This window comes from Oryctolagus cuniculus, chromosome 14 (genome assembly GCF_964237555.1).
Source record: "Oryctolagus cuniculus chromosome 14, mOryCun1.1, whole genome shotgun sequence".
Classification (NCBI taxonomy): domain Eukaryota; kingdom Metazoa; phylum Chordata; class Mammalia; order Lagomorpha; family Leporidae; genus Oryctolagus; species Oryctolagus cuniculus.
This window is the reverse complement of record NC_091445.1, coordinates 87,647,923-87,673,875: the sequence shown is the minus strand read 5'-3', so window position 1 is coordinate 87,673,875 and position 25,953 is coordinate 87,647,923. Positions and strand designations below refer to the sequence as shown.

The window sequence follows — 25,953 nt, the reverse complement described above, 5'->3', positions numbered from 1 at the left end:
TGTGTGTGTGTGTGTATATATATATATATATATATATATTTGACAGGCAGAGTGGACAGTGAGAGAGAGAGACAGAGAGAAAGGTCTTCCTTCCGTTGGTTCACCCCACAATGGCCGCCGCGGCCGGCGCACCACGCTGATCCAAAGGCAGGAGCCAGGTGCTTCTCCTGGTCTCCCATGGGGTGCAGGGCCCAAGCACTTGGGCCATCCTCCACTGCACTCCCGGGCTACAGCAGAGAGCTGGCCTGGAAGAGGGGCAACCAGGACAGAATCTGGCGCCCCGACCAGGACTAGAACCCAGGGTGCCGGCGCCGCTAGGTGGAGGATTAGCCTAGTGAGCCGCGGCGCCGGCCTCACTGTGTATATTTAATCTGTTGCTCTCTGATGCTGAAGTCCAATCCTGATAACAAGACCAACAACTGCTCTGCTACTTTCACAGAGCCTAACCCAAAAGAAGACATTCTGATATTCAAGATAGGATCTACTCTTACCCCACGGATTTATCTTCGGTCCTTATCAAACTTAATAGGACATTAAAGTCCTCAGCATTCATGGTGGAAACTAATTGCTCTATTGGGGTTGATTTGATGGTCAGACTGCTGAGTTCCAATTCTTGACCCCAAAGCTGATTTCACTACTTGAATCATGAACTTCTCTGGGGCTGGTGCTGTGGCATAGCGGGTAAAGCCTCCGCCTGCAGTGTTGGCATCCCATACGGGCACCAGTTCAAGACTCAGCTAATCCACTTCCAATCCAGCTCTCTGATATGGCCTGGGAAAGCAGTAGAAGATGGCCCAAGTCCTTGGGTCCCTGCACCTGCATGGAAGACCCAGAAGGAAGCCCCTGTCTCCTGGCTTCAGATCGGCTCAGCTCTGGCCACTGTGGCCAATTGGGGAATTGAACCAGTGGATGGAAGACCTCTCTTTCTCTCTGCAACTCTTACCTTCAACTAAATAAAGAAATCTTTAAAAAAATGAATTCTGAACCAAAAGCTCCTTAGCTTTAAAACAGGGGTAAATATCAAGGGTGGTTGTAATATTTTCTTAAATAGAAAATATTTTATAAAATGAATGCTCAAATATAAACATTGGAAAAGAAACACAAAGACCTCTCCAACGCATGTCAGATTATAAAATGAACAAGAAACAAAACATGGCTAAACCACTGGAAAGAAAATAAATTAGGAAGCAAATATATACATACACAATGAAATGTTTCTAATGATGATGAGTTAGATTTTACATGTCATCATTTTCATATGGGCCTCATCCTAAGGAATTGTATAAATGGTACAAATTGGAAGGTCTATTAGCACAACACATGGGATCCTTTATTCCTGCCTCGTCCCCCATTAGCGCTAATAGGGAAAAGAGGACAACAGATGGATTTAAGGCAGTCATTAGAAGGCACTGACATAGTGCTGTCGCGGTAGTGATTGCATCACACTTTATATAAATCCACTTTTTGATGACTACCAAGAGCCTCTAAAAAGTGTGTTGCTGTTCTATTCATGCATCATTTGCTGCCTACAATTTAAGAAAATTAGCATCTGTCAACAGCATTCTTCAGCTGCACAGGGTGGAAATTAATGGATTATACCACTTCCAATTTGTCGTATGAGAGGTGAGCTTGCCTAGCAATCTGGTTGCTCTATTTTCATTCCGAATTGAGCGTGTTGTTACAACTGGAACTTTGATCAGCTCTGTGCTATTTAGAAACATGCCTCAAAATCTCATTATGGTTATGAAAACATTGATTACATATTTTCTACTGACATAACTAGAAATTTAGAGGCAATAAAGAGGTTAGTTTTTTTTTTTAAAGTATGAATCAGTTGGCCAGACTGATACAAGGATTTGTTAAGGTTTCAACCATACATGAATGGGTTGTTTGAATGGACATTTTACAGGCTATTGTGACTTAGCTATGGGCCTCTACCGAACACAGTAGGAGTGGGAAGTTCCGCAGGCCTTTTCTAGTTAGACAGTATATTAAGATGGATTGCTAAGCCAAGACCCGGAGTGGACCTTGGTTCTATCTAGGCTACATAAGACCTCTCCTGCAATGTGTTTTCCTTTGTTTCCATCCTAAGTTCCAAGAAACAAGAAGCAGGGACTTCATAAACGCATGCTTTCAGACCCGAGACACATGCTTTCCAAGGACCCCAGAGCTGGAAGTACCCCTCTGAAGTAGGAAAACACCAAGTCAGCAGTAATGTCAGCAGCACGGCCATATAAAGAATTAACTACAGCCTCGGGGGATCTACTTTATCACTGGGGAATAATGCTACCTGACGAAACTTGAAAGCTTCCGTTAAAAAAATTCCCTACTATCTGAAGTGCAACACAGATTTAGTAGTCAGTCCAGAGTCTTATATTATTTTAGGTTATTTCTCTTGGACTACAAACAGGATATCAAAGGGGGAAAAAGACCTAATAACCACACAACAAACGTCTCTTTTGATATGGCTTCTGGTATTCAATTATACATAAGAACTCGAAAGAGTTTGCTCAGCCCTCTAAGATACCAACAATCAGGAGCAAAAGGAAGGTGGGGTGGGGGGAGGCATTGTCCTTTTTTTAAGGCTTTGGGGAAGTAGGGGAGCCATAGAAGGGAAGGAGAGCAGTATGACAGCAGCTAAGGGGGTGAAAACAACAACCAAAAAAATTGGTAAGCAGGAACCCTAAGAGGGGTCTTTAAAAAGTTGATAAAAATCCTTATTATCAAAAAAAAAAAAACCTATCCTTTTAAAACCTCTTTTTATTTTGTTTCCCCATGGACTTTAAAAATACATTAATTTATTTGAGAAGCAGATACACAGGGAGAGGGAGACAGAAAACAAGAGATTTCCCATCTGCTGGTTCACTCCCTAAACGTTCAGAACAGTTGCAGCTGGGCCAGGAGCTGAATCCTGGGTCTCCCAGGAGCCCAGATCCTGGAGTCCTCACCTCATGCCTCTCAGGATATGCAATAGTAGGAGCTGGAATTAGAAACAGGGTCAGGCCTTGAACACAGGTACTCTGAAGTGGGCTGTGGGTGTCCCAAGCACCCACTCTTCCAGGAAATTTTTGACCTACCCGTATACTGGGGTCTACAGCAGGCAGATGAGACCACAAGCTCTGTTAGGAGACCTTATCCTTGCCACCTGTATCTTTATAGGTATGTGTGTTTACAGACAATTTTGGCTACCAGCCTGTTGCCCAGCTGAGCATCTACTGAAGTTCTCACAGCTGTTTCAGAAAGTTTGTACCAGCCACTAGACTAGGAGGTGGGCATTCCTAACTGCCAAGTAAAAATCTCCCTTGCTTCATCTGACCTCTGGATATGTACACAAAGGAAATTCAAGGAGAAGCTCAAACAGGTATTTGTACACCCATGTTCATGGAAGCATCAATTCACAACAAGCAGAAGATGACAACAACCCAACATCCCCCGATAGAATGGATAAATAAAATGTGGTCTATGCATACAATGGAATATTGTTCAACCTTTAAGTGCAATGAAACTCTGCCACTTGATATACAATGGAAGAACTATGAAGACACCATGCTACATGAAATGAGCCAAAGAGTCAGATGTCCCACGAGCCCTTTTACACTAAGTCCCTGGCACAAAGGCATTGAGACAGGAAGTGGTTTCCAGAGGCTAAGGGGAAGGTTGGGCATTCTTGGTCATGGGAGCTTCAGTTTGGGGATGATGACAATGATCTAGAGATGAGTAACAGTGATTGTTGCACAAGGATGTCAGTGTACTTAATGCCATTAAATTGTGCCCTTAAAATAAACAATAGACTTTGTTATGTCTATTTTCAAACACAGTATAAAAAAACTTTCCTTTGCTTACCCCAAACCACTGCACCTTAGACAAGGAACAATAAAGAGATCCTTGTCATTGTTTAAAAGGAGGTATCCGTATTAAACCATGTCAGCATTTAACGTTGCAAGGGACAATAACTGAAGCCCCTCCGATCATTTGCAATTCAGGGGAACTGAGTTTCTTAAGAACCCTCCAAACATTAGAAATGAAGAAAGAGTCAAGACCACGCTCAGTCACTGCTGAACTGGGCGGAATCCATGACTCAGCAGCCATGAACTAGCCTGTACTCCATCACCATCCACGGATTTTTCTTCTATGCCCCATTGCTCCCTCCTAAACATTTGCCCCCAGGTCCTCAGGACTCTCGTCCTCACAGGCAATTACAGCGGCTGCCTTTATCCATCTTCGGCTGTGCTACCACAACATGGAGACAGGGTTCCTTCATCTTCCCACTCACATGGGTGACTGACTTCCAATTCCTTATCCCCACTGCAGAAGAATGACGGTACCTTTACAGCATCAACAGTGCTGCTACATCCTTCGTCTTAATGGCATAAATAAATATAATTTGAGAAACCAGCCGACCTGTGACCAGAGCACTGAAGTTCAGCGACTCTCACATCGGGCTGCTCTTCTAGCCTTTTCTAAAAAATAAAAAAAGTGGTATGTGTATACTTATACACAGCAAGACCAAAGCAGAGCCTTGACCTTAAGTCCCCCGAGACGTCATTGCCTACTGGCCAGTGATCTCCAGTTGACAAGAAGCTGAAAGCTGAGTGCACAGAGCACAGCTGTGTGTGGGTTGTTGGAATTTGCAGAAAAGCAACACCAATATGGCATCAAGGTCTTCATCAAGCGAACCACTCATTTTGCTACAAGACAGGCCCAGCAGAAATGCCCTATTCCACTTTTTGGACTATTATCCCCAGCATTCTATGCTGGTTGGACAGAAGGCACACGTCCACCATGTAGAAGTCAAGCTGCCAGACAAACCACGAGGCTGCGCCTACAGCAGAATCTCAAGCTACCACTGAGTTTTAAATCAAAAGTAACTTTTGGTAGGGCTGGCGCTGGAGTACAGAGGGTTAAGCCTCCACTTGTTACGCCATCATCCTACAGCAGAGCACCGACTCCAGTTCCAGCTGCTCTGCCTCCAGTCCAGCTCTCTGCTAACACACCCGGGAAAGCACTGGAAGATGACCCACGTTCTTGGGTCCCTGCTTCGCATGTGGGAGGCCCAGATGGAGCTCCTGGATTCTGGTCTTGTAACCATTGGGGAGTGAACTGGTAGACAAAAGATTCTCTCTCTCTCTCTCTCTGCCTTTCAAATAAACTCTTTAAAAAAAATAACGTTTGGTGTGGTAATATGACAAGGTGATTCAGAGGTCAGACTTTTCTCACCCTTACTGACAGACAACCACCCTGTTATTCGTGCCATTTTTTGAGAAAAGAGCAAAAATGTCAACTCTCAATATACATTACAACAGAAACAGTTGAAAGTCATTCTTAGGGAGAACTCTCTCTGGCCTTTCCTTTCTTTTGCCTTCCCTTCACATGTTCTTAAAGAAGCAATGTTTCTTCTTACCCACCAAGACTGCCACTCTCAGATTCTACCAGGCCACATTCTACTGGGGGCAGATGCTATGATCAAATAACTAACGCACACGACAGGGCTGGTAAGCTGTGGTGTTTGCATCATTACAAGGATACAACTGTCTTCCAGCAAACTCTCCCATTCTGGGCTGAGACCCAGACCTGGCCACCCCCTGCTGCACCCAGACCACCAAGGCACTTCCCCTTCAGGTGGTCACTGCCTGCATTTAAAATTCTAATCCAAAAATAAATAATGGTTTAGCCCTAAGCTCCAGCTGCATAGACCAAAGGCTAATGTGACAACCTAAAATTGATTTTTAAAGAAGTATTAAATAGAGCCTACTCTAATGAGAACACAGTAACAAGAATGTGACACCAAGCAACGTGCCTTGGAATGAATGTCTGTGAGAGTGGGGGCGCCGAGTCGCTGGCGGCGTCTAAGCGACGCTGGGCAGAGGTCAGAGCTAACATCTGCGATCTGGCCTCCCTCCATCCGCGTATTGAAATATAATTCAGTAGAATGAATTGCTAGACATGTCTAAACCCCCTGGGAAATGACAGATATTGATGAATGCTGCTGGCAAGATATATGGAAGGAAAAGGCAAATAAATAGAACCATTTTTTCTCCCAGTCATTTCGTAGCTATGTGGAGCAGCTGTTAAAGTACTTGTCAGCTCCCCCCACCCCGTTCTCTTCTTCCTCCTCCTTCCTCTCCCTCTGTGTCTCCCCCATGGCTCCCTAAGACCTCCTCCTAGCCCAGTCCCTCCCCTACTACAGAATAACCATTCAGGGATTAAGTCCCGCCCCCTCTCTCCCCCCATCGCCATCTGCCATCTCAAAGCAGTGAGCACCATCCTGCCCCAAATCCCACTGCACCTCAATGTGCTCACTGTCCCTCCGGATCTGAAAATCCCCCTTAATTTCTAAACTCAGGAAAGTAACCCGTTGATTCCAAGTCCTCCACCATGTGACCCCACTCATGGGCTTTGAGGTTCAAACCCTAGATTCAAACTTTGACCAGCGGAAGCTGTATGACTTGGATCAGGACTCTTAATCTTCTAAACCTCAGTTTCCCCTAAACACCCCATAAAATGGAGATGATATCAAGCTCATGACGGGACTGTGAGAATGACTGTAGAATGTAATTCAAGAGCCTGCCAAACCATGCAGAGAAGAGAAGGCCCAGAGGGAACAGTGTTCTTCAATCACCTCTTTTTTCCATGGCTAATCAGCTCCTCCTAGCAAGAGATCTTGTCCTTGGAGTCATCCTCGATGGGACCAAATCCTCCCCAGCACTGGGCACTTTGGAGATAGCAAGGTTTCATTCCCGTCACCAGGCATACTCGGGAATACAGGGTGGGAAGCAGTCAGACAGAGATATGGGTCCTGGTTCAAAACCTGGGAGCCAGGGAGCCCTGGAAAAATTACCCTTCCAAGCTTGCATTTCCTTGCCTGCAGTGACGACAAAGGCAGGTAATACACACCAAGTGCCTGGCCCAGTGCTGCAGCCACAGCCCCCAGCTAGCACAACACCCCACACATGGAACTCACCGGGTTTTCACAATCACCTATGTATGTCGGTGCACCGTAATTCTCCATTTTGTCTCTCATTTATATTTCTCCTGAGGATCATATTTTCCCATTATTGTTTAGTACCACATTGCCTAGACAAATATTCAAATTTGGTTCAACTCTTTCATAGCAACAACAATAATGAAAAAAGACTCAGGCTTCAAATGAGATACGGAAGACATCATGCTTTGATCTCTTGGCTTTGATTTTCTTAAAAAAAAAAAAAAAAAAAAACTCCAAAGAAGTCCACCATCTCCACAACATAATGATATTTTCAAAGTAAGCCAATTAACCTCCACACACTAGAGGACAACTTAGACTTGGCATGTTACTTTTTGGAGAAATTAGGATTCCTACTCAGTAACACCCATGCATACAGCAAGATGCTTTGAATGACACGCCCCAATGTCACTGTCAGCCCGAGAAAGTAACCACTTCTGACAACTGCCCTACATCTAACTGGTTATGACAAAGGCCAGGCAGGAGTTACGGACCAGGAACTTGATAAGAGAAACAAAAAAGAACCAAAGTGGCTCTAGAGGAAATAAACTCCATGCCACCAGTTCAGCAGACCTTTCTATATAGGTCCACATTTCTTAACACGTTCCCTGTTTTCACAAGAAAACTGCAATATACAACTCAAGGTACATAATCTTGCATCCCCACGTATTTTTCTTTGGGATAGATTCTAATTCCTAATAGATTTCAACTCCCTGCTCCTCAATAACCAGGCCTATGTACGTGTCCTACAGAATGTAAAACACATTGCCTTAAGAATGCTTGTGGGGGCCGGCGCGGTGGGGCAGTAGGTTAATCCTATGCCTGCGGCGCTGGCATCCCATATGGGTGCTGGTTCTAGTCCCAGCTGCTCCTCTTCCTGTCCAGTTCTCTGCTGTGGCCAGGGATAGCAGTGCAGGATGGCCCGGGTCCCTGGGCCCCTGCACCCTCATGGGAGACCAGGAGGAAGCTCCTGGCTCCTGGCTTCGGATGGCACAGCTCCGGCTGGTGTGGCCAACTGGGGAGTGAACCAACGAAAGGAAGACCTTTCTCTCTGCTTCTCTCTCGCTGTCTGTAACTCTACCTGTCAAATACATACATAAAATCTTTAAAAAAAAAATGCTTGTGAATGTTGGTCAGTGAGTAAGCAAGAAATCAAGAATACAATCACGTAATATTCCTTCATAATTAGTAGACATCTCATCAGCAGTTCCAAATGGCAAGAGGTTGAAGGTTCCCATCTCTGGGTGACAGGTCTCAGCCAGGGACTGTGGAACCTGCTCCCTCCGCTGTCTTGGTAGGCAAGATAGTTTAAGCCTCTACTCCCTGGCTTAAAAGTAAGAGGATGGCAGCAACCATTGCTGTTCTCCAAACCACAACCCTATTGCCTGAATGAAATCCTAACAAATTGCCAAGTGCTTCGCAAAATACAACAATGTCCTTGCATTTTAAGAGAATGTTGGGGCCGGCGCCGCAGCTCACTAGGCTAATCCTCCGCCTTGCGGCGCCGGCACACCCGGTTCTAGTCCCAGTCGGGGCGCCAGATTCTGTCCCGGTTGCCCCTCTTCCAGGCCAGCTCTCTGCTGTGGCCAGGGAGGGCAGTGGAGGATGGCCCAAGTGCTTGGGCCCTGCACCCCATGGGAGACCAGGAGAAGCACCTGGCTCCTGCCATCAGATCAGCGCAGTGCACCGGGCCGCGGCAGCCATTGGAGGGTGAAGCAACAGCAAAACGAAGACCTTTCTCTCTCTCTCTCTCACTCTGCCTGTCAAAAAATTTAAAAAAAAAATAAAAAAAAAAAGAGAGAGAGAGAGAGAGAGAATGTCGGGGCTGACCACTTCTGAAAGCTCAGATAGCTGAACTGCAGGGTCAGGGTCGGGGCTCCTGGTTGACAGCAGTCCCAGGAGCAACACCAACACCGAGCAACAACACAAGAAACCAAACAGTCTGCATCCAGGTTCCTGACAACAAAAGCCAAGACAGAAACAGAGTGGTTTACCCAGCTCTCATTATTTAACAAAAGAATTGAAATTTAAATGTATTAGACTGGCCTAATCCCTTCTTCTTTCTTCTGTTTCCAAGGTTTTAATAAAAGGGCCTTGACACTGACAACTGTTACTGTCCTTCAGATGAACTTGGGGCAAAAATGCAGGAGGCACATCCTTCGCTACAGGACGCTAAATAAAAACCAAGGTCTCCCATGCGGGTGCAGGGCACAAGGACTTGGGTCATCCTCCACTGCCCTCCCGGGCCATAGCAGAGAGCTGGACTGGAAGAGGAGCAACCGGGACAGAATCCGGTGCCCCAACCGGGACAGAATCCGGTGCCCCAACCGGGACTAGAACCCAGGGTGTGAGCGCTGCAGGTGCAGGATTAGCCTGTTGAGCCACGGCTGTGCTGGCCTATGTGACCCCTCTTTTAAAAGGGCCTCAATGCCATTAACAAGGAAACAGCAACCCCCCAACCTAAGCATCTGTTGATACTACCCCACTGACAACACCTGAACCATCACAGGACTCCTCCCGTATTCTTATTCAGAAGGAAGGAAACAGACATGGAAATAGCACTGTTCTTGCTTTCCCAAGTATCCCCCCCCCCCCCCCCCCCGTGAGCAAGTCAGCAATGAGTTAAAACATCAGGGAGGGAGCTGACTGTCCAGCTCTCCCTGCAGGCTCAGGTCTGACGCAGGTGGCTCAGACAGCCCTGTCAAAGAACAGAGGAATTATCTGGCTAGGCAGACATGAGAAAATAAATGTAGTCTTGACAATATGCGTTGATTAAGTGCTTGAATGACAATGGAACATGACAATGACAAATGCAGGCTACCACCACCAGAGTCATTAATATATCAGAAACACTAATTTTTATAAATCTTTAAACTTCCCAGTTGGTGGCATTTGCATTTCTTTGCGTACTCTTTCTCCTGGGGAGCTGACAAAGTCAGAATCATTTTCAGTTTCCATCTAGGAAGTTAAAAAAAACTTGTGTTCCCAGTGCCTTTGATTGGCTACTGAAAATGAGTTTCAAGGGGGAGATGGATGGCAGGGTGGGCTCCGTTTCAGAGGAAAAATCACAGCACACCCACTGGAGGAGCTGGGCTCCTGCAGCTGCAGTGGGAAAGGATGTGTGTGTGCAAGGGGCAGAGGGGGTGGTGAGCAAGGTCTAGGGAGTGAGAGAAATTGAAGGGAAACCATTTTCTACTACTATTTCCCTCCCTCTCTCCTTGGTAACTTAAATTCCTTACCATTCGCTGGCGCCGCGGCTCACTAGGCTAATCCTCCGCCTTGCGGCGTCAGCACACCGGGTTCTAGTCCCGGTTGGGGCGCCGGATTCTGTCCCGGTTGCCCCTCTTCCAGGCCAGCTCTCTGCTATGGCCAGGGAGGGCAGTGGAGGATGGCCCAAGTGCTTGGGCCCTGCACCCCATGGGAGACAAGGAGAAGCACCTGGCTCCTGCTTTCAGATCAGCGCTGTGCGCCAGCCGCAGCGCGCCAACCATGGTGGTCATTGGAGGGTGAACCAACGGCAAAAGGAAGACCTTTCTCTCTGTCTCTCTCTCTCTCTCACTGTCCACTCTTCCTGTGTGTGTGGGGGGGGGGAATCCTTACCATTCAAGCTCAAAGGAATCTTGAGTAGAGGCTCCAGTCAACCCAGGATGCAATTGAGAACCCACAGCAAAGGCACAGGTACTTAGAGGTTGACGTGGTACTCAGTCTGGGCATTGGACCCCCACTTCCTATTTGTCCCCTTACACCCTGAAACAGGATGTCGGGACGCACTCTCCACCGAGCCACTTCACCTGCCTTCTAACTTTAAATGCCACTGCATCTAATTCAGGCAGCCTGTTCGGATCCACTGCTACCCTCATGGCTACTGCTCAGCACCCGGTTCCTGTGCCTCTGTTCCACATGCACTGTTGTGCAGATGCACTGAACTTGATCAAGCAAATGTCATCAGAAGAGACAAGTTCCTACGTGCACCCGTGGACCTGGCTTTCTGTGCAGCAGGCAATGGCACCAGCACAAGCTTCCTGCCTTCCCTTGATCTCCTCCTCCCCAGTAACTCAAGGACTCTAAGGTGCGAGATTTAACAGCTCACATTAATGTCCTGCTACTCCAATTAATACTCCATGCTCTGCACTGTAATGCAAGGGTACCTCAAAAAAATTTCATGGGAAAATGGAATTCAAAGTTCATGTGAGCACAAAAATTTTTAAATCTACACTGTTTTATCTTGACACTCATTTTTTTCATGAACTTTTTAAAGATTTTATTTATTTATTTGAGAGGGAGAGTTAGAGATAGTGAGAAGCAGAGAGAGAGGTCTTCCGTCTGCTGGCTCACTTCCCAAATGGCCGCAACAGCTGGAGCTGCGCTGATCCAAAGCCAGGAGCTTCCTCCGGGTCTCCCACGTGGGTGCGGGGGCCCAAGGGCATGGGCCATCCTCTACTGCTTTCCCAGGCCACAGCAGAAATCTGGATTGGAAAAGGAGCAGCCGGGACTAGAACCGGTGCCCATATGTGAGGATTAACCTAGTGTGCCGTGGAGCTGGGCCCCTCAGGAACTTTTTGAATACTCTTTGTAGGAATTTCACAAATTCCTGCATCCAAGTAAACTTTTCTTTTAGTCTAATTTTCCACAAACTTCTTGAAGCACCCTGGTATAATCCATTTTGTGGCTCCCTGTATATTCTAAGACTCACAGGGAGCTAAAATCACACCATCTCTTTGAGGCTACTCACAGAAGGAACTGAGAGGAGAAGCATCGTACCATCCTGATTCTCAGAACCAAGAAGCGCATGGTGACAAAGTATCAGAAAACCGTGCCCAGCAGCGCCCAGGCCTCAGCTCGTTCCATCAGGATGAAACAGGCTTGTGGGAAAGCACCGTACCAAACAGAAACACCATCAACCACCAGCAGTAGAGAGAACAAAACCGAAGAGGATCACACCTCTTCAGAAAAAGTCCATGCCTTGCTAAAATGCTAAACAAGAAGCCAAAAATAGATTGCCTGCTCTGCAGGGAATTTTAAGAACAAATGTCACCAACTGGAATTTCTAATATATGGACTCAAGAATTTATCTTTTTTTCCTCAGGAAGGACAAAGTCCGTTATAGAAAGACTCACTAGAACATAAGAAAAGGACGGGTGGAAGAGGAGCAAGCCCCTCCCTTGTGTTTTTGGATCCTAATGCTTGATACATTTGTAGCTTGTTAACTTTCTTCATTAGCCTAGTTCGTATAGAATCTCCTTCTAGGCCAGCGCATAGAATCTCCTTCTAGGCCAGCGCCGCGGCTCACTTGGCTAATCCTCCACCTGCAGCACTGGCACTCCAGGTTCTAGTCCCGGTTGGGGCACCGGATTCTGTTCCGGTTGCCCCTCTTCCAGTCCAGCTCTCTGCTGTGGTCTGGGAAGGCAGTGGAGGATGGCCCAAGTGCTTGGGCCCTGCACCCGCATGGGAGACCAGGAGGAAGCATGGGGCTCCTGGCTTCAGATTGGCATGCCAGCCATAGCGGCCATTTGGGGGGGGTGAACCAACGGAAAAAGGAAGACCTGTCTGTCTCTAACTCTGCCTGTCAAGAAAAAAACAAAGAATCTCCTTCTAGAAAGATATGTAAGCATACTTCTAAAATCATGCAGCAATTTCACATGGGAGCAGGCATTCAGCCTACCGACGGAGGTCCCATGTCCCAGACTGGAGTACCTGGATTCCACTCCCAGCTCCAACTCCTGACTCCAGCTTCCTGCGAATGCAGACCTTGGGAAGGTGGTCATGACGAGTGATCCGGTCCTGCCATCCATGTGGGAGATCCAGCTTCAGCGGCAGCTCAGACACAGCTGCTGTGGGCACTGGGGGCGTCAACCAGTGGATTCAGTCTCCTCCCCCTCCATCACTCTCTCCAAAAACAGAAAACTTCAAAAACTGAAAAGCAGACCTTCTAGGGTGTTCTTTGCAGAGCTTCAGCTACTGACTGTGGTTTACCGCCTTCAAAACCCCCAGGGTAAGGCCAAGGCAGCCTGCTTACTTTACAGGTAGCCATTGTTTAGCTGTGGCTGTTCCTGTAATTTCTACATCAACAATCTATAAATGCTATGTCTACTGTGACTTAAGGGTCCAACCCACCTTTTGCACCATGAAAGGAGGCACACTCCAAGAAAACGCAAAAACTAGGCCTTTGGTAGAACCTGTCATCCTAACGAACACCCAGGCCAAGCTGGAAGCCCTACAACCCCTTTGAGGTACAGATCTGAGAAGCAGACTCCTAACAAGCCAGGTTCTCACGGGCACATCCAAGCCAAGAGCTCAGGGCCTCATCCACAGCCTAGTTAGGAGACAAGTGCAGCAGATGCCTCAAGTCCTCATTAGCCGCCTTCCTTAATTAACTCTCCCCGCATGCCTGACTGGTCACCTCTTGTGAAGGCTTCCTTGGTACCAAACGCCTGAGAGAACAAGCTGGACTTCCACAAGGACTCTGCTGTTTGGCCATGAGTGAGGGGGTGGCTTTGGCAATTGCCTAAGCAGCGGGCGCCCCTGGGGCAGCACTGGGTGGGTGCATCACGTGGCACAGACTCCGGGGTAGACCATCTGTGTGCAAGACGTGCTGTGCAGGAGGCTCCTGGACAGAGAGCCACTGGGAGGCAGCGCCTGCCAGAGGAACCAGCCGGCGGCTGTGTGTCCCATTAAGTCTCGGTCTCGGGAGAGCCCTCTCCTCTGACAAGGAGAAACTTCCAGAAACACGCCGGCATGTCCAGCTCCTATTTACAGCACCCAGATGGCGGGCAGCAACTCCAGGCTATAAAGTGACACAGTGAAGACAGTGACACAGTGAAGACACTGCATGCTGTTAAAGGCTTCTTAAAAGCACATGCTCCCCGCAGGAGGAAGCCAACAATTGCTTCTGTACTGCTTTGGCAACTCAGAAAAACAGGCAGAGACATCCTCCAGCTTTGTAGAATGTTGCTGGTGAGCTGCTCAGTCTTACAAGCTCTAAACACAGAACAGCACGCTGACGTCATCCCTGCCCTGCGTTGTGTGTCCTCAGCAGAGAGACTTGCTAAGTAGTAAGAAATTGTAAAACACACAGAAGCAGGTCATCGTTAAGTCAGTACAACCCTAAGTGACCTGGACTTGCGTTTTCCTCCTGGCCAAGAGCCCAGAACCCAAGTCCAGAGAGGATAAGAAAGCACCATCTCTAAGAATCGTAAATATCTTTCCCCTAAAGAGCTCCAACATGTGCAAAATTTCAAAATATTAATCTTTCCGTCCCCGTTTAGGGACTGGTGAAGTCAAATGCAGCCCACCCACGGCTCACCGTCCACCCAACTTCCCCCACCCGAGCCCCTGCATCCTGTCCTCTCTCCAAGCTTCCACTAGCTCTGCTCAACTCCAGAAAAAAATTCCACTTGGGCACCCAGACTTCCTCCTGCGCAAGTCGGCTCCACCCTCCCCACCACTCTGGAAGGCGTTTGGCCAGGCCTCTCCTGGTGTTCCCAGTGCACACATTTCCCTGGAGCCTTCACTTTTTCCCCAAGCATGGGCACAGCTTCACTTTCAGTTCCTCCCAGCAGACCTTGCAGAGCCTGTCACTGCTTCCCAGAAATCCTGCTATGCTGTGGGCTCCCCTTCCTATCAACCTCTACTCCTGAGTAGCCCCAGCAACCCCACTGACGTGAAGCCATCAGATCTGTTCAACTACCCATGTGTTTTATAAAGAGCAACTGTGTGAAAAGTCAGTGGTCTGGAAAGAGGACATTTTCAAAATTAAACTTCTTCCTTTGAGATAATTATAGATGTATATGTAAGAACTACTACAGAGAGATCCCAAGTTTTCCCCAATGGCAATGACATCTTGGAAAACTATCCCACAATTTCACAGCCCTGTATCGTAATGTCACAATTACAGCAGATCATCTTGCCTATGCTGGCACTGAATCAAAGCAAACAACATTCGTCTCACAAGAATGGCTCATAGAGCCTCCTAATAGCAGTACCACTCCCCTCTTACCTCACTCCTCCTCCGTAGGGTCTACCAGTCATCACTGTTGCGTTTTAAAGCAAAGAATGGTTTCTGGGATTATGTTGTTTTTCCCTTCTCCAAGTAAAATTCACTCTGAAAAGTCTTTCAAGAATCTTTCAGAGGCCGGTGTTGTGGCACAGGGGGTTAAGCTACCACCTGCTGCACTGGCATCCCGAATTGGAGCAGGGGTTCAAGTCTGCTCCACTTCCAATCCAGCTATCTGCTAATGCACCTGGGAAAGCAGCAGAAGATGGGCCAAACACCGGGCCTTTGTCACCCACATGAGAGAACCAGATGTTGTTCCTGGCTCCTGGCATTGGCCTGGCCCAAGCCCCAACCATCTGGGAAGAGAACCAGCAGATAGAAGATCTCTTTCTCCCTGTCTTTGTCAATCTGCCTTTCAAATAAGTGAAATAGATCTTTAAAAAATTTTTTTCAGGCGACAGTGCTGTGGTGTAGCAGGTAAAGCCACCACCTGTAGTGTCAACATCCTTTATAAATGCCAGTTCGAGTTCTGGCTGCTCCACTCTGACTCAGCTCCCCGCTGTTGTGCCTGGGAAGCCAGTGGTAGATGGCGGCCTCAGTGCTTGAGCCCCTGCACCCACGTGGGAGACCTGGAGGAGGTTCGTGGCTCTGGATCGGCCCAGCTCCAGCAGTTGCGGCCATCTGGGGAGTGAAGCGACCGATGGAAGAACTCTCTCTCTCTGCCTCTGCCTCTCTGTAACTCTGACTTTCAAACAAATAACTAAATAAATCTTTAAAAAAATTTTTCAGTTGTTATGCCAAATTGATTTCCACAGTCCAAGAAAGAAAATCTCAACATTTTTTGCTCAAATTAGAATCCCATGATCCTAGCAATTTTAGAAAGTCTGGTATGCATTATCTACAAAGCTAATTTCTTGTATTTTCAAGTTAGAACATAAATAAATATTTAAATATATATATATATATATATATTTGAAAGAGTTACACAGAGAGAGGAGAGGCAGAGGCAGAGAAAGTCTTCCATCTACTGGTTCACTCCCCAACTGGCCACAATGGCTGGAGCTCTGCCGATCAGAAACCAGGAGCCATGAGCTTCTTCCGGGTCTCCCACGCGGGTGCAGGGGCCCAAGCACTTGGGTCGTCCTCCACTGCCTTCCCAGGCCGTAGCAGAGAGCTGGATCGGAAGTGGAGCAGCCGGGTCTCAAACTGGCGCCCATTTGGGATGCCGGCGCTTCAGACCAGGGCATTAACCTACTGCGCCACAGCGCCGGCCCCAGAACATATATTAATTCCTCTTCGACATTCCAAAGACTCCCTACCTTTTGAAACACAGCTCTCGTCCTGAGGGACAGAAGCAGTTCGCGATTATGGCTGCATCAGATGTGCAGCTGTGCAGTGCTGGACAGGACTGGTACATCCCTCTGCACAGCAAGAAGCCAGGCTGCCCCTCCCTCTGCAGCCTGCTCACTGTGAGCTGTCAGGTGGATGACCACCTACCCACGTGCAGACTCAGGCTCTGTACACTGCTCCTCTTCCTCGTCAGGGGGCCCCAGAGCCCAGCCACTGCTCGCAGGATGCTTCTAGGTGCCTACTTAGCAAGCAGGGGGCTGTGAAGCCAGAAAGCATCAGCCTTCGAAAATAAACAAACCAAATCTAGGCAGTGACAGGCCTGGTGTGCTCTGGGCCTATTGTTTAAATGCCAGCCCTGCACAAAAGGCATTGGTTTCTATCCCCGCCCCCCCCCCCCCTTTAATCTAATATCCATAGTAATTTAGGAAAGAAAACATCAACATTTCAATCCTAGGTGAAATTATGGGCTTTGTTTTTCTTTAATGGTCTGTCTTTTCTAAATTGTCTACCTTAACATATATTACTTTTATAATTTATAAATAAGTTAATTAACATTTTTACAATAAAAATTGATTTTTCTTTAATAAAAGAGAAGCTAATTATAATAGACTAAATTATTGAGCCCATTCTTTTCTCTCTTCTGATAGCATTAGATTGATTTTGTTGGGCGCACATTACAGAATGTACTTCACAAACCTAGATGGGATATGTCAATCACTTGATGTGGCCTCCTGATGCAAATTATGAGGCTGCTGCTGGCCCATCATGGCATACCATTTTACAGGATTTATTTTAACAAATAGAAGGAATATACTCTAAAAAGAATGCTAAACAGAACAGTACAAGGGTACTCTAAAAGGTACATAATGGGGGGCAGTCAAGTTTGACCTAGGGCCGGCGCCACGGCTCACTAGGCTAATCCTCCATCTAGCAGCACCGGCACACAGGGTTCTAGTCCCGGTCGGGGTGCCGGATTCTGTCCCAGTTACGCCTCTTCCAGGCCAGCTCTCTGCTGTGGCCAGGGGGTGCAGTAGAGGATGGCCCAAGTGCTTGGGCCCTGCACCCCATGGGAGACCAGGAGAAGCACCTGGCTCCTGCCTTTGGATCAGCACGGTGTGCCGGCTGCAGTGCACCGGTGGCGGCGGCCATTGGAGGGTGAACCAATGGCAAAAGGAAGACCTTTCTCTCTGTCTCTCTCTCACTGTCCACTCTGCCTGTCAAAAACAAACAAACAAAAAAAAGTTTGACCTAGAGGTTAAAATGTCAGTTAAGAAACCCTTGTGGCACAGAGGTTAAGCCACCACCTGCAACACCACCATCCCATACGGGTACTCACTGGAGTCCTGGCAGCTCTGCTCTGATCCAGCTCCCTGCTAATGCAGCTGGGAAAGTAGCAGCAGGTGACCCAAGTCCTTGGGCCTCTGCACACACCTGGGACACCCAGATGGAGTTCCAGGCTCCTGGTTTCCACCAGCCCTAGCCTCAGCCATTGCAATCATTTGGGGAGTGAACCAGCAGACAGAAGATCTCTTCCTCTCTCTCTGCCTTTCAAATAAATAAATAAAGGGGGGGGGTGAGGAATGGAAAGAGGTGGGACCCATGCCCCAGATCAGGGTACCAGAGTTTGATCTCCAGCTGTACTTCCTGCCTGCAGCTTCCTGCTAATGTAAACCCCGGGAGACAGCAGTGACAGCTCAAGAAATTGGGCTCCTACCCTCTCGCTTTCCCTCCTCCTCTCCCACTTAAAATAATTTTTTCTTTTTTAAGAATGTGATTGCAATCCAGGAAGCCTAGGCCATGGTGGCCTCTGGTATGTCCAGAGAACAGAAGGAAGCAAGGGGATTTTATTAGGACACAGAAATGACTTTGAATGAAAGCTCATTGTCGCATTCAAATAGATTGAGTCCCTAGTTCCCACCCTTGGCCTAGCAAAAGCCAGGCAAGCCATTGTGGGCATGTGGGGAGTGAAAGAGTAGATGGGAGCTGCTTCCCCACCTCTCAAATAAAGAAATCATGTTTAAAATACATAACCAGTAAGAGCCATTTGTTATCAGTAAGTATTATATACTAGATGGCATTGCATGTACTATTTTATTCAAGTGGAAGCACAGTAGATTCCTTCACATTATTAAATAAAAGTTTTAAAAAATGCAAATATAAATTTCAAAAGTACAAGTTTTGGATTATAGCAGTTTTTCCCCCCATAACCACCCTCCTACCCACAACCCTCCCATTTCCCGCTCCCTCTCCCACCCCATTCACATCAAGATTCATTTTTAATTATCTTTATATACAGAAGATCAACTTAGTATATACTAAGTAAAGATTTCAACAGATTGCACCCACATAGACACACAAAGTATAAAGTACTGTTTGAATACTAGTTTTATCATTAATTCGCATAGTACAACACATTAAGGACAGAGATCCTAGATGGGGAGCAAGTGCACAGTGACTCCTGTTGTTGATTTAACAACTGACACTCTTATGACATCAGTGATCACCTGAGGCTCTTGTTATGAGCTGCCAAGGCATGGAAGCCTCTTGAGTTCGCCAACTCTAATCTTATTCAGATAAGGCCATAATCAAAGTGGAAGTTCTCTCCTCCCTTCGGAGAAAGGTACCTCCTTCTCTGATGTCCTGTTCTTTCCACTAGGATCTCACTCACAGAGATCTTTCATTTAGGTGCTTTGTTTTTGTTGTTGTTGTTGTTGTTGTTTTTTGCCACAGTGTCTTGGCTTTCCATGCCTGCAAAACTTTCATGGGCTTTTTAGCCAGATCTGAATGCCTTAAGGGCCGATTTTGAGGCCAGAGTGCTGTTTAGGGCATCTGCCATTCTATGAGTCTGCTAATAATAACTGATAGAATTAAAAAGGAGAGAACGATCCAACATGGGAAGCGGGATTCCTTCACATTGTATTACAACTCACGAGTAACTCATTGTCCTACTATATCATGATGGCTACAGCGTCACTAGATGAACCTCTCAGTTCCATTATAATCTCATGGGATCACCGTTGTATATATGGCCCTCATTATGCAGCATGTGGCTGAACGTGCACCTTTATCACAGTGTCAAGGGGGATGAGTGTGTTTCCATCCCTCCTCTCAGGGCCTGCCCAATTGGCTTACTTTGGCCAACACAAAGTTAGCAGACAAGACACCTGCTGAGGCCTGTGCAGGTAGACTTCCTCTTTTACGTTCCTGACTTCTACCAGGAGAAGATGACGCCTCGGGAAGCCGCTGGGCACAAGAAGAAAGCAAAACAAGGAGCATATCTATGGGCTGACACTGTGGTGTAGCAGGTTAAGCCTCTGCCTGCAACACCGGCATCTGACAAGGGCGCCAGTTCAAGACCCAGCTGCTCCATTTCCAACCCAGCTACCTGCTAACACACCTGGGAAAGCAGCGGAAGATGGCCCAAGTGCTTGGACCCCTGCACCCACATAGGAGACCCGGAAGCAACTCCAGGCTCTTGGCTTCCGCCTGTCATGGCCCTGGCTATTACGGCCATTTGGGGAGTAAACCAGCAGATGGAAGACCTTTCTCTCTCTCTCTTCTCTCTGTAGTTGTGCCTTTCAAATAATTTTTTTTGACAGGCAGAGTTAGACAGTGAGAGAGAGAGACAGAGACAAAGGTCTTCCTTCTGTTGGTTCACCCCCCAAATGGCCGCTATGGCCAGCGCTATGCCAATCCAAAGCTAGGAGCCAGGCGCTTCCTCCTGGTCTCCCATGTGGGTGCAGGACCCAAGACCTTGGGCCATCCTCCACTGCCTTCCTGGGCCACAGCAAAGAGCTGGACTGGAAGAGGAGCAACTGAGACTAGATCCCGGCGCCCATATGGGATGGCGGCGCCACAGGCAGAGGATTAACCAAGTGAGCCATGGAGCCGGCCCCTCAAATAAATTTCTAAAAAAATTTAAGAAAAGGTGATCAAGACCAAAAATACATCTGGATCTAAGCCCAGAGAAGCCCAGACTGGGATCTAAAAACCCCAGCTGACCCACAGCTAAATGAACAATAAACACTTCTTACTGTCTGCCACTGGGATTTTTGTGCTGTTACCAACAGGCAGATTACCTGTCAAAGTCAAACAAAACAGAGATGAATCTCCAGCAGAGGAATTTAACTTGGGAACAACAAAGAACACGACTAGGAATGGGGATTTGGTATAGCGATTAAGAAACTACTTGAACCTACATCCCATGTCAGAGTGCCTGGATTCAAATCCAACTCTGCTCCGGATTCCAGTTTCGTGTCAATGCACCCCTTGAATGGCAGGAGATAAATGGCTCCAGTAGTTAAGTCCCTGTAAGCCATCTTGGAGGCCTGGACTGAGGTCCTTGCTCCTGGCTTCCATCTGGTACAGCCCCGAATGTTGCAGGTATTTGGGGAGTGAACCAGCAGAAGAGAGCTACCTCTTTGCCCCTACCTTTCAAACAACTAATTTTTTTAAAAAGGATATAATTGCAATCCATGATAGATAGGCCATGGTATGTCCAGAGAACAAAGGAAAGTTTGGGTGTCTAATTAGGACAGAGGAATCTCTGCAAGTGACTTTGAATGAAAGCTTATTGGCACTTTGGTGCTTGAGGGAGCTGGCAACTTGTGACTGAGTGGCAGCAGGCACTACACGAAGCTAGTCTTATGGTCATAGTGGGCAGTTCCGTCATCAGTTGTCTTAAAGATATGGCAGAATGTTTGGTGGGATTCATTCAGAGAAACAGTTCCCACGGCAAGAAAAGAAAAGTGTTTTCCTTTCTCTCCCATGGCCTTTCCACTACATTTTATTGGAGTATAACAAGAATGATGACTCTTTTTGCTTTTTTAAAGATTTATTTATGTACTTGAAAATCAGAGTTACACAGAGAGGGGAGGAGAGACAGTGAGACAGAGAAAGAGAGAGATCTTTCATCTGCTGGTTCACCCCCCAGTTGGCAGCAACAGATCCAAATTGGAGCTGCACTGATCCAAAGCCAGGAGCCAGGAGCTTCACTCTGGGTCTCCCACACAGGTGCAGGGCCCCAGGGACTTGGACCATCTTCTACTGTTCTCCCAGGCCATAGCAGAGAGCTGGATCGGAAGTGGAGCAGCCAGGACTTGAACCGGCACCCATATGGGATGCTGGCACTGCAGGCAGCAGCTTTACCTGCTGCACCACAATGCCAGCCCCTAGGAATTATTCTATTTTGTGCAATGAATCACCACACACCAAATGCCATAAACAAAACAAAACTCAGGGGCAAGATCTGTCTCGTGGACTGAAGGGCAGGGTATAAAAGCAGCCACAGCATCTTCCCGTGTCCGTTTATACAGGGAGCCTACTCAACCATTACCCCGGTTTCCAAAACTTCCTTACAAGTCAGCTGTTCCCCATCATCTTAAATGTACAATAATGTAATTAAAATTAGACTCTGATGAGACACTGAATATGGGATTTGATAAAAATCTAGCCTGAACCTCTATCAGTGGTGAACATACTTTTTAACAACAGGACTTGTAATGCCTTTAATTGTTTTCGTTTCATGTAGGTAACATGTTCATCATCTTTGGTCAGATATTTAAATGATGCACAATTTACTGCAAAGGGTACTGCTCCGCATAACACCAGACTTAGCTCTCTCCACATACGCATGGCGTTGCCTTGGAATGAGTTCTGATAAACGGAATTCACAAATGTGTACAAATGTGTACATTTCAAGGTTTGCAATATTTATTTGGCTTATTCTAATTTTTTATAATTAATTTATTTATTTGAAAGGCAGAGAAAGAGAGAGAAACAATCAGAGAGGGAGAAACAGGAAGAACACTCCCCCAGTGACCGCAGCGGCATGGGCTGGGCCAGGAAGAAGCCGAGAACTCTACCCTAGTCTTCTGCTGTACCTCACGGGACATCTGGATGGAGTTCAGGCTGCTGGCTCTGGCATGGCCCGCCCCACATATTGTGGCCATCTGGGGAGTGAATCAGCAGATGGAAGCTCACTCGTTCTCTCTCTTTCTCTCTCTCTCTCCCTCCCTCTCCTTGTAACTCTGCCTTTTAAGTAAATAAATAAATCTTAAAAAAAAAAAAAAAAAAAGTGGGTGGAGGGGGGAGAAGCAGCAGGGCAGCGGGGACCTGAACTGGAGCGCCCAGTGTGAGCTGCAGCAGCTCCACGCGCTGTGCCGCCATGCCAGCCCCTCTACTTTACTTCTGTAATTAACGGCCCAGGAGTCCACAAACTGAGTCCGCCCCAGATACCAACTGAATTTTAAAATAGCTTTTTTTTTTTTTTTTTAAATTTCCCACTTAGAATCCACTCCAATGAACCTGCTGGTATTCAGAGTTTATTTAAGTGTCCTGGTGACCGCTATGCTAGCGATGGCGTAGCGGCTGTGAGCCTGCACTCCACAGCAACAGGGCCTGGTGGCTCCAAATCCTGACTCTGTTCTTCCTGAGCACCACGACCTTGTTGCCAGTTACTCCACCTTCTTGTGCCTCAGTGTGCTCACCTGTGAAGTGGGAATAAAAGTGACTCCCTCAGAGGCAATCAGAGATGCTGTGAGGACTGAGTATGTCGATAAATCTAATTCCCCCAGAACAGTGTCTGCACATAGTAAACTAGTGTTAGCTGTCCTTCTTGTTACCATCTTAATGTTAGCACACAGATCTCCCTTTCAAAATGCTCAAAGTTTAGTTAACCTTGGGGCTGGTGCTGTGGTGAAGCCCATAAAACTGCCGCCTGCAGTGCCGGGATCCCATATGGGTGCCGATTTGAGTCCTGGCTGCTCCTCTTCCAGTCCAGTGGCCTGGGAAAGCAGTAGAAGATGGCCCAGGTCCTTGGGCCCCTGCACCCGCGTGGGAGACCTGGAAGAAGCTCCTGGCTCCTGGCTTTGGATCCACACAGCTCCAGCCATTGCAGCCAGTTGGGGTGATCCAGTAGATGGAAGACCTCTTTCTTTCTCTCTCTCTCTCTCTCTCTCTCTCTCTCTCTCTCTCTGCCTCTCCTTCTCCATGTAACTCTTTCAAATAAATAAATGTTTAAAAAACCAAAGTTTAATTAACCTGATCAAGAATAACTGGGTGACAAAATTTTTAATTTATTAACCAAGCCTCCTCAAAACCTTTGTTTTAAGGAAGGTGGAACAATCATCCAAGAAAAGATGCTTGGATTAAAACAAAGTAAAGCGGGGCCGGCCCCATGGTGCAGTTGGCTAATCCTCCGCCTGCGGCGTCGGCATCCCATATGGGTGCCAGTTCGAGTCCCGGTTGCTCCTCTTCCGATCCAGCTCTCTGCTGTGGCCTGGGAAAGCAGTAAAAGATGGCCCAAGTGCTTGGGCCCCTGCGCCCACTTGGGAGACCAGGAAGAAGCACCTGGCTCCTGGCTTTGGATCAGTGCAGCTCCCGGCTGTAGCGGCCATTTGGGGAGTGAATCAACAGAAGGAAGACCTTTCTCTCTGTCTCTCTTTCTCACTGTCTGTAACTCTACCTGTCAAATAAATAAATAAAATATTAAAAAAAAAAGATTTAAAAAAAAATAAAGCAACAGGAAGGAGGCTGCTCTCTAAAGATCAGGCCTAGGTTTCTGATGGAACAACCAGTTTGACTTAATTATTAAGTTTAGCAGTGGGGTATGCCCTAAGGTGAGCTCTCGTGTGATGATTTACAGTTGTCTAAAACGAGTAAAAACCAGTTTTTTAAAGATCTGAGATGACACTGTCTTCTTTCTGCTCTGATATCTGAAACTAGCCTGCCTCAGCCACAGTGCCTAACACAAGAAGAAATCCAGTGAATAAGGGCACTGCACCAATGTACATGGGCCCCCTACCATCTCTAGCCTCCCCAGACCCAATGGCTTCTATGCGTAATACTAATAGCTGCCCATCAGTAAGCAAAGTGCTTTGCATATATTATTCTCTTAAATCCTAGGCTAAGCCATCCAGAGGGCTAATTAACAGAGTTTTCTCATTTTCTAATACATCTTCCAAAGAACAGTTTTTAAAAACATGGTAATGCTCAATGGGTTTTTCAAAATCCCTTCTAAGGACTATTAAACGTTTTTAAAGTTATCTGATGGAAGATTCAATTACAAAATATAAACTGGATAGCAACTTAATTGTATAACGATAGAAGTGACAGAGCTGTTACAATTTTAAAATGAGAATCCAGTCCACTTGTTTTTTTCTAAACTTAAAGGCCAAATGTAATATTTCAGCTCATATCAAGAGTGATGCCCATGCATTATTTTAAAGCTTTGAATAAATTGCTTTGGCAAGAAATGGAGAGAAAAACTATCACCTCTCTTATTTTTTGAAAACGGTTTATCAAAACAAATACCTAGGAGCCAGCGCTGTGGTGCAGCAGGTTAAAGCCCAGGTCTGCAATGCCAGCATCCCATATGGGCGCCAGTTGAATCCCAGCTGCTCTATTCCAATCCAGCTCTCTGCTATGGCCTGGGAAAGCAGAAAATGGCCCAAGTGCTTGGGCCCCTGCACCCACGTGGGAGACCCTGAAGCAGCTCCTGGCTTTGGATCAGCTCAGATCCAGCCATTGCAGCCACTGGGGAGTGAACCAGCGGATGGAAGACCTTTCTCTCTCTCTCTGCCTCTAACCTCTCTATAAGTCTGCCTTTTGAATAAATAAATATTTTAAAAAAAATATATTTCCAAGGTGAAATTAATTAATAAACAAGGCGCTCAGTCTTTTAACCTTTAAGATTTCATTTCCCTGCCTATAACATGAAGGTTAGACTAAACATCGGTGTGATCTTTAAAAAGCAAACAGACTGCTTCCATAAAAGGAAATCGACAATAATGCCCTAGCTAACATCAGAAGTGCATCAGTGAAACCCAAGTGAAACATTGGCCTTAAACTTCGTGAACGGCCACAGTTTTTGACAAATTTCTTCCTTCCCCTTGTTCTGAGGTCACTTTCGCCCTCCATTCCAGCCACGTGCCACGCTGGGTCAAATGTTGCGGTCCACTGACCGCGCGGCAAAAGCATTTTCGTTCCCAGAAATTTCATTGCCAAGAAGTCATAATCTGTCTGTCTCAAATGAAATATGAGTGATTCAATTGATCATCCAGGTCATTTACAAACTGGCAGACAAGACTGGTGTATGTGGAGAAAACTTCATTGTAGGGTTTAAAAAAAAATAAAGTTCCTTCCAAATATTTACATTGCGGGAGAAAAGCAAACCCTCAGAGGAGATAACAGAAGTTCAGCTTGAAGGATCTAAGTTTAATAACACAACATTGTAAATGGCTAGTTATCTTTTAAGAAACCAAGCTTTACTTAGTTTCATTAATTCTAAAATCATTAAAAGCTACTTCTGGGTTTTCTGGGTTTAAACATCGTTTTAATTAATTTTAACGAAATAGGTCAAAGATTTGAATAGATCCTTGACAGAAGGTGTCCATGGAGCTCATGAAAGAAAAAAAATATTTTAAATTACATGATCATCTAGGAAATGCCAACAAAAGCCACAATGCAATACAAGCACACAGGCGTTAAAGTGTGGCTAAGATTACAGACAGCAGAGACGCAGAACAATTGGCTTGCTCATCCACGCCTGGCAGGAACGTAAAACGGATCCACTCTGGAACCTGGCAGTTTCGCGCCACGTTAAACACATACTCCGGCCACACACACC

At 46.7% G+C, this 25,953-nt stretch overlaps 1 protein-coding gene across 7 annotated transcripts in view; it reads right to left on the bottom strand.

The window, feature by feature from the left end:
- The window catches only part of MAST4 (microtubule associated serine/threonine kinase family member 4), a 623,219-nt gene that overhangs the window by 424,295 nt on the left and 172,971 nt on the right, over positions 1 to 25,953 (bottom strand). The window lies entirely within an intron of this gene.